Genomic DNA, 14,364 nt, shown 5'->3' with positions numbered 1-14,364 from the left:
GCTCGGAAGCCACTCAGGGATAAGGGTTATTGCGTGTACAGTAATCAATGGAATGATTGATATTGTGGTAATGGTTAGTAATGGAGATTTGATAAAGTGTCTTACTTAAGGGGTGGTTTATCAGGAATTTGTTTATGTTGGTCTTGAAGACATCCAAGTTGTAGTCAGGTGGAAAATAGGCAAACGGAAGAGAGTTCCACACGTGCACTTCTAAGAAAGAAGCTTTGTTCATGGAATCTACGTTTTGATTTAGGCACAGATAAAGAGTGGGGAAAATTATTAACAGTGGTTTCAACTAGACTGGTGTTTTTTTTTCATGAAAGATTGGCGAGGGGGGGGACCAGAGATTGGAGCTCAGACGAGCACTTGCCATGGAAATAACGATAAAACAAAGACAGGCTCGCAACGTCTCTTCTGTGGGAGAGAGATTGCAGGGAAGAGAAAATGGCATCCCCCACTAAACCAGTCTTTTGTACTCTGTCAAGGCAGGACAGGCTGTTTTTTAGCAGCTCCTGCCCAGATATGACAGCAGTATTCCATCCTTGGACGCACTTGGCTTTTATATAGATAGAGAATTGCATCAGCAGTGAGATTCCCATGCCACTTTCTCGTTCAGAAGCTGGTTAAACCCACCTACAGTGAATATTATGCCTTTTTTTTTTTTTTTTTTTTTTTTTTTTTATTGAAATACTTCAGACTAGTATATACCAGTCGAAAAAATTAGGTCAACTCTGTGACATTTTATATGACAAACTGAGATAATAGTCCAGGTGAGTTTGAACATGTCAACCCTTCCAGATCTTGCATTCCCACTTTAGAAAAGAGTTAGCTGTTCTATAGCTTTTTGTTTTACTAATAGTTTGAAAATCAATAAATATTCATTAGTAGTACCAGCAGTAGAAAATTAAGATTTTAAACAAAACAGAAACAACCAAATTAAACGTTTTTGGCGTTGGAAAATAGGCATAAATGTTTCCAACTAGCAGGCTGCCTGGCGTTTCCCAGTCATAAAATACGCTTAAATATATTTTGATTAATGCAGATTTTGTATTTATTATCATATTGGACTCAATATATAGTAATAATTTTAAAAAGTAAAAAAAAAAAAAAAAATGACTTGTGCGCCACCACCAAGAATTGAAATCAAAACATTTAGTTTACAATTTACCCCTTCCTTTGATGTTCATGCCTGAACTATGAAGATATATTTGCTGCAAGGCTAAAAGTTAAAACATGAACCAATAGCTATTACGTTATGCATGCATATTTGTAATGCCGTCATTCGACTTTCACCTTGCAAATTCCATTTTTTAATTTTCACACTTTTGCACTGATTTTGTGAAACATGATTTTCCCTGGTTAAAACCCAAATACAAAGTTCTGCATGGGTTTGAATATCCTATATATTAAGTTTAATGTCTAGACAAAAACTGATGGAGGAGTTTGGTAGGCAAAATTTTTTAAAAATATATGCATATATAAATATATATAAAAAGAGGTTTGTGTTTACTATAAACTTTTTATGCAAATATTATGCAAGTATAAATCATGCAGAATATCTGTATTAATATAATTACACGTAATAGTTAACTAAAGATGATCATCCCATAAGAAAAAAAAAAAAAAAAAAGCAAATTGGAAATTAAAACGAATGTTTAAAAGAATATGCAAATTAGCTAGATCTTTTGCAAATGAATGCAATTTCACAACCCATGTTTTATTTTCTTTTTAAATAAATAGAAAAAAGGGTTTTTAATATGAATATCAATGTACAAAAAAAAAAAAATTGTAGGAGCAGATTCAGATATCAATTCAGATACACAAAAAAAAAATTCCGATAATTTATTTTCTTTTTCTGATTCTGAATCCTCATCCAAACGATAAGACATATATCTGTGTGTGTTACCTGCCTGATATGATGATAATAATAATAATAATGTTTGTTTTTTTAAGTCTAATATGTTCGCATGGGTTACTGATGAATTATTGATGCCCATATGTGACAATGATGTCCGTGTCCGGATATGAAAACATTGTGATTAAAAAACAGAAATACAACCTGAGTCCAGATTTGGGATTTTCATTCTTACCATTTCTCGGTGTGACAAATGTTTTTTTTTTTTTTTTATGTGCAGTGTTTTAACATCCTCATCCCTTTCATCCTCCTACTTAAACATTTGCATGTTTTCCTAAAACATTTTTTATTTTACCGATCTGAGATTTGTTAATGAATTTAATTTTTTTTTTTTTTTTTTTTTTTTTACATACTGTTTGATTATGTGGCGTGGTGGTGTGATCCTCCAAAGGTACAGGTGACTGGGAAGAGGGATCGATGTTCTTGTGCTCTTTCATACAGGTGTGGTTGAAATCTGGAGAAAACTGATTTTGTTGACCAAGTCTTATAGAATTTTTAAAGCTAGCACTGGCTTATGACTTTCACATAGATGTGTTACTTTTTGGGGTTGGAAACAATGGTTTTCGTTGCTTGAAAATACTTTGAGTTTACACATACCTGTGAAAACTTCTTGCTTCCCGATAGGCGAAGGGGGATGGAGAAGACCTGCTGAATCCCTTCATAATTAAGTTGCCACAATTATTTAAAAAAATTTGTTCTAATGTTGAAATTCCTATTAATTTTGAGTGAGTATGCTGTGAAACATATGAACCATGTGAACATTTGGACAAACATGACCGGGCATAGACAGAACCACTTACAAGTGTTGAACGCGTGTCACAAGCAACAAAATATAAACTGGCTGCCTTGAAGAGAGGCTGGAAATTTCAGAGCAATAGACCACTATGATCTTACACTAAGTCGGGTTTCAATGTGGAGAAAAATCCAGCTCCCCCAAAACAGTGCAGTCTCGGTTTGGTCAAATATTTAAATTGCCTCAGTCTAGAAAGATTTCTTTTTCACCGACCGAGGACAGAAAAGAATAAGTGTCTTATCAGAACAGATACTTTACTGTGTTCCTAGCCAAGTGTCCAAAGAGCCATAGCCGAGCACAGATGGAAACATAAAAGCATGTATTAAACACAGCATGTCACAACCAGTCAGCAAAAAATAGAGATAAAATGGGGGTGGGAAAAAATATTCAAGAGCTTCAAACAGTTTGATTATTCAATTTACAGAGGGTTATTTTGCAAACAACTTGGTTTGCCAAGTTATCATATGGCTTCAGCAGAACAGTGCCCACATAGTACGCGATTAGATCAATTTACTGAGAAACATTTGATGAACGAATAATTTCATGAAATGGATCTGTCAATTTGCCACTTTGCTCATGCGACTTAACTCCCATCAGATTATTTTCTTTGTGGGGTATGTAAAATCCTGTCTATGCTGATAAACCAGGCACAATAGGCCACTTGAAAGACAACATTTGCTGTGTTATTGCCAAAACACAGCCTAATTTAATGTGTAGAGTTTTGACAATTGAACCTAGAGTATATTCTATACGACCAAAATTGTATTTAAATTCTAAATGCAAAAAATGAATCTGTAGAATAAATCACATATTTGTATAAATGTTTTGTCACCTCTAAAAAAAAAAGGTTTGTCACCTCTATAAAAACACACACACACATATATATATATTATGTAATATAATTTCCGCAGCCAAACATTACAGCTCACAAGAACTATGACAGCCATGTGAGCTGCAACGTTGTTTGCCCGTGGAAATAATTATATAATCTCTCACATTCTGAGCACATATATATATATATATATATATATATATTAGAGAGAAAATGCTTGCGAGAATAATAGAATGACAGAATAGTGACACTACAATTCCCAATGTCTTTGATCTGGATGAATAAGATTTAAAGTTTAGAAAAAAAAATTATCCTTTGATTCAAAACTTGCGCACATTTTCTCAAAGGGAAGCCAGATTATATACTAAAGGGAAGTAACCCTGGATGTTTTTTTTTTTTTTTTTTTTTTTTTGTTTTTTTTTTTTTTTTTTTTTTTTTAATCAGTTACTTACCTTATACCAACTTCTATGCAAAGGCGTTATGTCTGTCTAAAGAGAGTGGAGAGAAAAGAGGTGAGGGAGACTGAGAGAGAGAATGATAGAAATGTGTTACACTTTTACCCCAGGCAACGCCATGTAGTCTTGCTAGTTTTTAATAAAAGTAATAGCATAGTTTTTGAGCTTCAGATACCAAATCTCCATTAATAGCAATAGATTTCAATTATACTCAAGATGGAAATAAGCCAAGATGGGAGTCTTGATAATTCAGAAATCTTTAGCTCTACGAATAAATCTTGGGAACAAAAATTAAGAATTTCACCCACACCAAAAAATTCAAAAGAAAACAACAACAAAAAAAAAAAAAGTGTACCCCAACACCCATTTTTCATGTTTGCAGTGCTTATAGCCGGATTAACCAGTCATTAAATGACCCATGGTTTTCTTAACTTTTATAATATATTTTCTTTGAATGTTATCCTTAATTTTTATATGCAGCATATGGTTTGCTTTGTTAATGATAGGATTATCTAGTCCCTCACATGACCATGATTTAAACCCACTTTTGAAATTAAAAAATCTTATCTCTAATTTCTGTTTTACCCTGCATATGTTATCTCCATATCTGTATCCAATTGTCCTGAATTTCTACTTGCCACTGGAATAAAGCAGTCCCAACCAAAGAGCGGAGTGCTTAGAGATTGTGCAACTCTTGCCACAAAACATTTCACATGCAAGGAGGCACAGCATCATCGGTGATGTTTGGTCTTCATTGACAATGATGGACAAACATTTTTTTTTTAATCTATATTATATATACCATTTACCACATAGTTTTTGTAGCCTGCATATGTTTTCCTGGTTTGCTGTGTTGACGGCTGGGTTAACTGGTCACTTACTTTACTATGATTTTAATCCACTTTTGAAATTTGTTGTGGTTTGCTGTGTTGACAGCTGGATTATTCAGTCCCTCACGTGACCATGATGTCGTCGTTCGGGGATGATCGTTGAAATGATATCAGAAAAATATTCTGCTGAGTCAACAATTGATGGGCTTTTATTTTTTGCAATCCAGAATTGATAATTTTGCATGAAAAACGTTTGGATTTTTATTTTTTTTATTCCTTTTTTGTTTTTCAACTTCTTCAGCATGTTCCCTTTGACAGTGATAAACTATTTTAAACGAAACTGGGCATTTCAAAGGGTCATTTTCACCTAGGTACTTATGTAGTTATAAAATGTGAATATTTGATGTTCTTCAGTTGTGATGATGTCTGTTAAGGAAATATAAACAAGTGATAGCAATTTTTCCCTAGTAGTCTGTGTCTATTTGTATCTGACTTGAATAAGAGGTTCACCAAAGTTAGAAGAAAAACACCCGTTTTCTTTACAAATAATGTGTGCAGATATATATATATATATATATATATATATATATTACAATTGAACAATTATTTTTTATACCTCAGTGTAGGGGGTGACAATTCCTGCCAATCATGAGATTCGATCCTAGCTTCAAATCCACCTTTTGCTCTATTTGCTAAGCCTTTACCTCAAGAATGAAAGAAATTAAGAACTATTAAATGCCAAATTTGGACAAATACATTAGAGGGTTTGAACCAGTGGAAGTCGTGAACATTGTATAAACGCTAGTTGACTTATTTTTAGTTCTTATTCCGCAGACAATACCCATTAAGTATTCTTAAAGGGTTTTATGATTATAATTAAATAATAATTCTTTATATCTACAGACACTAGTGTTTTATGATTATGCAATCATCAGTGTAGGAGGTGACAATTCCCGGCAGTCATATGGAGTTTAAATTTTGCAAGTTCTGATTACATTTATTGTTTGTATGCAAGGAATGCATAATACAGATAATTATTTCCTTATTCCATGGAGTTTAAAAAATTTGGCTTTTCTTTTCAAAGGAAAACAAGTAGCAAAAGAGGTTTTATATAGACTAGCTATAATTTTGCTGGTTAGTACAAAACTTGAATGCTTCAAAGTTTTCAAGAAAGTAACGTTCGAAACATAAATGCAAAAAAAATTATTAAAATTGATGTCCAAGATGTAATTTTTTACAGTCATAAGATCCAATCAATGAATTTGGAAAATTGGTAAAATTCGTAAATCTATTGCTAGTATTTACATTTGCAGTAAGAATACCGCAAGTCTGTGGATGTATATACCCACAATGGATTTACAGATTCCTGTCAGCACTCTCTGGAAGGTACGCCTCAGGCAATTAACAATAAACTCACCTTTTCTTAATGAGGGAGAAGGCAAGCCTGGAAGGTGGACCTCCTAGAACTGCACAAGATTATGCCTTGGATAAACAAAGCTCAAGCCAATCCTCAAAAATAATCTAGATTTGACTGGTCTGATTTTGGTATGAACTAACCCCACAAGAGTTATGAAATTTGGGATTACTTTTATTAGGGACATTTAACCCTTTTTTACCAAGGAACATAACTCTTGCTTATTCAAGAGTCTCCTCCCTCTCTTCACCAAAATATTTGAGTCCATAATTAATCAAGCTCTAGTCCACAACCTTACAGTTGGTAAACTTCTGTCCATCCAACAATATGGAATTAGACAAGCCTGTTCTACTTCGATATCCTAACTGTAACCTCTGAACGTGTATACCATGAACTGAATAAAGCAGGAGAAGGTAGGGCAGTAGCCCTAGATATATCTAAGGCTTTTATGACACAATGGTCTCCTCAGGAAAATCAAATCATATTGTGTTACTGGATGAATACTTAACATAATTAAATCCTTCTTAAATAAGGGAAGAATCCAGGTTGTCATCGATGGTCGTACATCTGAACAATGATATAAATGCGGGTGTACCTCAGGGATTAATACTTGGACCTTTATCATTTCTGATATTCATAAATGACTTCCCTGATAAAATAGTCTCCGAGACGGGTATGTTTACTGACGACACCACGCTCTGTAACAGACACAAAGGGAAAACAATTGAACACGTATCCAAGGCAATGGCGGAAACTCTAGAAGACCTCCAGTCTGTAGTGGAATGGGGACAAAAATGGACAGTCACATTCAATGCTGATAAAACTAAGCTGCTTTTTTTTTTTTTTTTTTTTTTTTTTTTTTTTTTACAAGAAACCTTCTCAACCACCAATAGCCATTGCTAATGATACATTACCTGAAAGTACTTCTTTCAAACTCCTCGGCTTAATGTTCACAGAAATCATGAGTTAGAACAGATATATTAAGGGCATTGCCACGGCTGCTGCAAAGAAGGTGGGCTCTCTCTACCATGCTAGAAAGTTACTTACGCTTGAAAGTATCCTGTACCTCTACAAGGCCACCATTCGCCCATGTATGGAGAATTGTTGTTACATTTGGGCTAATGCATCTGCTACTAGTTTCTCACTCCTGGACAGCGTTCAAAATGGTTACCAATTTAATAGGCCCCAAGCTGTCATCTAAGCTTCAGCCTCTGTCCCATCGACGAAATGTTTTATCCCTCTGCCTGTTTTACAAGTATTTTAATGATGGATGTTCTGAACGACAAACCCTACAAGCAACAAAATCCCACCCCTACATAGTAGAGATCCCCAGATGCCAGAAAGCCTTCTTCTCTAATAGTTTAATCCATCAGAACTGCTAGATTTTGGAATTCCTCTTTGGGTTCTTGCTTTCCCAACTGTACTGACATGCAGAAGTTCAAGTGCAATGTAAATAGACATCCTGCTGCTCTGCTCACTGCACAGTATCCCTGCAATTTATGTCCAAGATGGTAGCCCCTTACATCAAAGTGGCATTGTGCCTTGTTTGGGGTGAAGGTGCAAATAAAAAATATATATGAAAATTTAGACAGCCGAATATATAAATTGTTTTATCAAATAATTAAAACAATTTTTTTTTTTTTCCTAATATTTTCGTGGTTAAAACAACTTATTTAAAGAAGACATTGTTTTTTATTTTATTTTATTTTTTTTTTTTTTTCTTTCTTTCTCTTCACTTTGTTGGTGAAATTAACCCGAAGAGGTTGACTGTTTGTACAAGGTGTCCCAAAAGAAGCTGACGGATTTTAAATTTAATTAACTTCCTCAATATTCAAGTTATGTTTACCAATTTTCATATGTAGGTAGATGAGCCTCTCCGTGATGTTTTGAGATATAGTAAGATATCATAGTCTACTTATTCTAATTTTATTTGCACAACTTAATCTAGGTGTGTTTTTCAATATCTAATTTTAGTCATGAAAAATGATGTTACTCAAATGTCCACCAATTCAGATTACTTCATCCGCCATTACTCCACATCATACTGCACATTTTTGAGGGTGCAATTGCCGTTGTGCTTTTGCGAGGGGATTAACATCTTTCAATTTTGCTTATTTATGAACCCATTCAGATGAAAATGGGCCTTATCAGACATAATGAGGTTTTTGAGAAAGTTTGGATCCCCATTGGCTAAATCGTGGAATTTCATGGCATATTTCAGCCTTTTTTCCGGATCGTTTGGTTGAAGCTCTTGCACCAATTGAATTTTATATGAAAATTTTTCCTCTTCATGAAGCATTCTGTGAAGAGATGATTGAGAGACCCCAATTTGACTTGATCTCCTTCTTACTGATGTGGATGGATCCTCAGCCACACTCTGCTAATCTCTGACGATTCTCATCACTTCTTGGCGTACAGGGGTTCAGCAGACTTAGGGAGGTCACATACAGACCCTTGCTCATGAAATCGAGCCACCATAGCTTTTATTGCATTGAGAGTAGGGGAATTTCTTGTGTTGAAGTTTCGTCAATATCTCTTTGAGTTTCTGATATTGATTCATGCAACTGAAAATACGACTCTACGATAAATATCCACTCCTCAGTGGTGCAACGACTCATGATGACCTTAAGAGGGTTACTCTAGATGATCTGAAAAAATAAAAGAAAAATATAAAAAATTAAGTTATGAATTGTTTTTAACCATCAGCTTCTTTTTGGACACCCTGTAGAGAAATAAGAGACTCAAAGTCTTTGATGAATAAGTTGGGGTTTTTTTTTTTTTTTTTTTTTTTTTCAATAAAAGTCACAACAAAGATGTTAATCATTTAATAAAATTATATAACATTCAGTTTTCTAAATTTTCAAATTAAACTTGTTAAATGTTTTAAAAAAACGTGATCAAGTTTGTCTATTCAATATTTATACTTTATATTGATTTTTCTTTATGAAATATATATGACTATAACGCAAACTGTCCCTTTTTTTTAAAGGCCCAATAAATATTTTTAAAAATTCACAATATCAAATTTAATTCCTTCTAGTCTTATTTATGGCATAATCACATTTTAACACCCGGTCTTGTCAGATCAGTGAAGTTAAGCAATGATGAGCTTGGCCAGTGTCAGATGAGTAACTATTTGGGAAAAGCAGGCACTGTATGTATTCTCTGCTTATCTTGGTATCTGTTTCGAGCCGTCCTGAATTTCTACTTGTCATTGGAATAAAACAGTGCCGACTCGGGAGAGGTGTGGTTGGAAATTGTGCAATTCTTGCCACAAAAAATTTCACAGGCATGGCACAGCTTCATCAGTGATGTTCATGGTCTTCGTTGACAAATGATTGACAAAAAGGTTTTATATATGTGTATGTATGTATGTATGTATGTATATATCATGGTCGGGTCACCGGTGACTAAACTGGTTCCCCCACCAGACTTGTTTGGTGAGGAGGGCGGCTAGTCTCCCTGAAGGATTAAAAACAAGACCTTCCAAAGGGCGAATGAACTCTTTTTCTGGGTCAACGGCCAACTAGCACCGTGTATATTTGTGTGTGTGTGTATTGAGGTGGAGAGGGCTCCTGTAAGCCGTGGTGAAGGCAACCTTTCTAGGAGAAGCAAATCTCTGATTTAAAAAACCATAAAGCGGGAGACCAGTACCCGCATTAAGCTGGTCTGCAGTTTAATTTGTTGCTGGCTATCTTGCTCTTGCTTGTTGCTGGATCTAAAGATTTTGAACCGAGAGAGAGACTTAGCTGTCGTACAAAGCTAAGACTCTGTAACATCATCTTTGTATAGATACTCCCTCAGGCATTTGGGCTCATGGATTTTAAATGTCTGAGGGAGTGGCACTCGTCTGACAAGACATTGCAATCATCATCATATATATATATATATATATATATATATATATATATATATATATATATATATAATTGGATCTTTATCATATCCTTTTTCTCTCGTTTCTTGCTTTCCCAATCTCTTTGAATCACTACAAACTGTCTAAAAACTGTTAAATGACTTTTTTGATGCAAATATGAAAAATGTCATATTGCTCGTTTCCCGTGATGTATTAACCTGCAGATTTTTTTTTTGTATATTTTGCCAACCTCTTCTCTCTGATGAGGAGAATTGCTCTCTTCGAAACTCCATGGAATAAGGTTTTTCTTGTTTTATTTGTACTCCTTGTCGAATAATTAACATTTTTTATACTTTTCTTACAGATTTATAAAGTTTGAAAATTTGCATAAATTTTCAATATCAAGATTTTTATTATATATGAGAGAGAGCCTCTACCACATAATTTTAATAGCCTGCATCTTTTATTCCTAGTTTCTTAACTAAATTATCTGGTTACTTACACGACTGATTTTAATCCACGTTTGAAATTTAAAAAAAAAAAAAAAATTTTACTCCTAATTTTTGTTTCACCCTGCATATTTTTTTTTTGTGGTTTGCTGTGTTGACGGCTGGATTATTCAGTCCCTCACATGACCATGATGTCGTCGTTCGGGGATGATCATTGAAATGATATCAAAAAAAAATATTCTGCTGAGTCAACACTAGATGGGCTTTTATTTTTGCAATCCAGAATTGAGAATTTTGCATGAAGAACCTTTGGATTTTAATTTTTTCATTGCTGTTATTTTTCAACTCCTTGAGCATGTCCCCTTTTTGCCAACCTATGCATTTTAAAGGGTCATTTTCTCTCAGGTGCTTATCTAGTTATAAAATATGAACGTTTGATATTCTTTGTATTAAAATAGAACCCCGGGATACAGCATTAAAAATTAGTAACAAAATACAGTACATGTATATAATCAAATAACATTATAAATAACACCGTAAAGTGGGCAAATACCATAACCAGGAACATCATATTCCACATTGTAACCGAAAAAAAAAACGTATCCTGGGGTCACCGTATACTGGGGTTTTACTGTATTGTGATTCTTTGAACAACTTTTCTCATCTTGAGTGTTATTGTCACAATGTTTCGGTCGATATGACCTCTGACCTTCTTCATGTGTATCTTATCAAACTCTGAATCTGCACAAAAATTTAAACAGAACCTTTTATTTAATCCTTGGGGGTAGAATGTCGGTCATGACAAAGTAGAATCTTAAGTAATTCGCAATTGTATTTTGAATGTTGCTGGAAGTGAGGATCGAACCTACAACCTCCAGAAGGGTAACTTACATCTTGATTTTACCAGTCACTTCATCTGTTTGCCACGGATCCTTACGAACATATTTCATATTCTTGTAGGGTTGTGGTTATGTTGAATACATACAGACTACATTTTGTATTATTAATATTATCAACTTTGTTACATTAAAAAAAAAAAAAATATATTCATCGCAGTTTTTTTTTTTTTTTTTTAAATGGTTTCATTTAATAAAAAATATCGTTGGATCGAGCGTCCTAAATTATAAAATGGAAAAAAGTAAATGAGTTGTCTCCCTCTTCACTATTGTAAAACCGTGCCCTTTCTTTATATTTTGTTCAGTTGTTTATTTCGGCCATATTCAACACTAGAAATTTACTTTCTTTGGTTGACACTGACAATGATTACAATACAAAGTGAACGTTTGTAATTCCTGAACAACAAACTTATTAAATGAGTCAGTGTCGCCATGTTTTTCTTTACGTATTAAAGAAGAGTAATCAAGGGTGATGACTCTACATCAGAAACAATTTCTCTGAATCAGAGGGGGCGACGTCTAGTAGGCCATTGTTAAGGTGGTTTGTCGAGTTGTTGTATGGTCCTGTGCAGTTCTAAGAGGTCCATTCTCCCAGGTTTTATTTTCACATCCTGTGAGAAGTTTAGTTTATTTACTAATCGCCTGAGGCCAGGGAATTCCAACTTGGCTGCCTAGATATTTTAGGGTTAGTGAGAATGCATTTTTGTTAAGGCTGTTCAATCCCACTTTTCTGACCTTGCGTCATATCTTCCCGCCGTGGAAAGAAGATAAAGACTCAAGGTATTGATAATTACTTCGACTGTTTTTGTTTGTTTGTTTTTTTTTTTTTGATAATTGTTTTTCAAAATTATAAAAAAAATAAGCCTTTGAAAATGTTGATATGACACAACGCTGAAAGAGCAAGTCTAAAAAGAATTCTTTTCCTATTTCGTCACGAGATGTAACTGTTTTAATTTCAATTGCATTGGTTTAAAAGATCAATGTATTATAATTAAGCGGCAAATGTCTTTTTCCCCCCATTTTTATCTAGTTTGTTCTTTTCTAATTATTTTTGTGGGAAATTGTATTATCTTTTTACTTTGAAACAAACCTCAGTGTGTAAATAACGGATCTAGTTTCTGAATGACTTTTTTAATATTCTATTTCAGCAAGACGAAACCCGTCTCCCAGACTCATAAGTAATTTTTTTTTTTTTTTTTTTTTTTTATGCATTTCTTCAATTATATATATATATACACACACACACGTGTGTATTAGAGTAGGTCACCTAAAAACTGTAGGATATCTATTGTGAAGTAATTTTTCTTTAATCTAGGTGACAAAATAAGGGAGATAACTTATGTCAATTTACTTTAAGATTTTCATTAATTTTTATTTTTATTTTATCTAGGTTTACATTTTTTATTTATATATTTTTAACAAAGATACATGGCGAATTAGAAATTCAAATAAAAATTACTTGGGGAATTTTTATTAAATCAACATTTTCTTTTGGACAACCATATTTTCAGAGAAGCGACTCCATTTATAAAAGTTACTGCTTGATTTATAAACGAAAAATTATCATTCATACAATTAATGTTAGTCAGAGCAACATTTCTTACACTTCGTATTTATTTTGCATTAAAGATTTGTGACCATGATTTATCTTTGCAACCATCATGACAATGAAAATGATGACGATTCTTTTCAATGAGTTACGATCTTTAATGATTAGTTATTTATTCTTGCCCCTTCCTCTCTCGTTTTTTTTTTATACTGGAAATAAATCCCAACTTCTATATTCATCAGCTTGTTGCCTTCACCAAGGATCTATAATCAATAACCTATATAATTGTTATAGTCACACCACATTTTGTATTTTTACATTCTAATGATTTTCATTTGTAAAAAAAAAAAAAATTTTCACGTCATATAAACGCACCACATATTTCCAAATATTATTTCTTAAAATCCATCATCCTGAGAAAGTCTTAAAACGATGCAAATATCTAAACATCTATACCTAAGTTTTTTAAAATAGATATATTTATTTACTCTCCATCATGATTTGAGTTTTCTGGTAGAAAATTTGCAGCTGCGTCTTTGCAATAATGCATCACTATACTTAAAAGAATAGAACACTTGAAAAAGTCTATAATGTAGATGTAAAAAAAAATATATAAGCATAAGTTCCAATTCCTTAATAGTGAAGTCCAATAGCATAGAAGTAAGAGACAGATCTCGAATCTTTGACTGATGAATATAGTGTCAGGTTTTGTACAGTTTATGCAAAAATAGACATTAATCAAACAGTCTAATGGCTTTGAAGTATATGCCAGAAAGAAAGCAAGATATCATCCTAACTTCTAGACATGCTTACAACTAATTTTCTTAACTTCTGTATTGTAGTGCCTCCTTAAACCTTTATAAGAATAGATTTGAGGCCGAAAACTCTAATATCAATCCAAGGGAGATAAGTCAGATATTTTTGCACTGAAAAGTGTTTAAGCAATACACTTTTTTTTTTTTTTTTTTAGAATATTTATTAAATATGGTAAATATAGGAAAAAAATTGAATTTTTAATCTGTTTTGAATTGCCACTACATGCGAAACCTCTTTTTTGTGTATTTGTTTTTCTTAAAATAAAGTCTAAAAAAAATGCAATTTTATTTACACAATAAAATGTTTTTAAAACTCAATTATTGCCTTTGTTTTTTTTTTCCTCTTATTTGTTTTTATTTATTCATTTTTTTTTTTTTTTGCCTCCATACTGTCATGAGTTTGTTTTTGTGAAAGCCCTAGAAAATTAAAAAAATGATTGTATATTTTACACTTTAGCATAGTTCTTAACTAAACTATATAAATTTTAATGTAAAATGATTACCCTGTACTTGATCACATAGGACAGAACAGGTAACATTTTTATTCCTGAAATGTGCAC

General features: G+C 33.1%; 1 long non-coding RNA gene across 1 annotated transcript in view; it reads left to right on the top strand.

Annotated features, from left to right (window-relative positions):
- Positions 1-14,122, top strand: part of LOC145252614 (uncharacterized) — a 34,309-nt gene extending 20,187 nt beyond the window's left edge. The window contains exon 3 of the long non-coding RNA XR_013863634.1: positions 12,589-14,122. This is a non-coding gene — a long non-coding RNA (uncharacterized LOC145252614). The remainder of the gene's footprint in view (positions 1-12,588) is intronic.
- Positions 14,123-14,364: the final 242 nt, after the last annotated feature.

The sequence above is a fragment of the Euprymna scolopes genome, chromosome 29, assembly GCF_053919585.1.
Source record: "Euprymna scolopes isolate OS-2025 chromosome 29, ASM5391958v1, whole genome shotgun sequence".
NCBI lineage: Eukaryota > Metazoa > Mollusca > Cephalopoda > Sepiida > Sepiolidae > Euprymna > Euprymna scolopes.
This window is presented reverse-complemented; position numbering and strand designations above follow the sequence as displayed.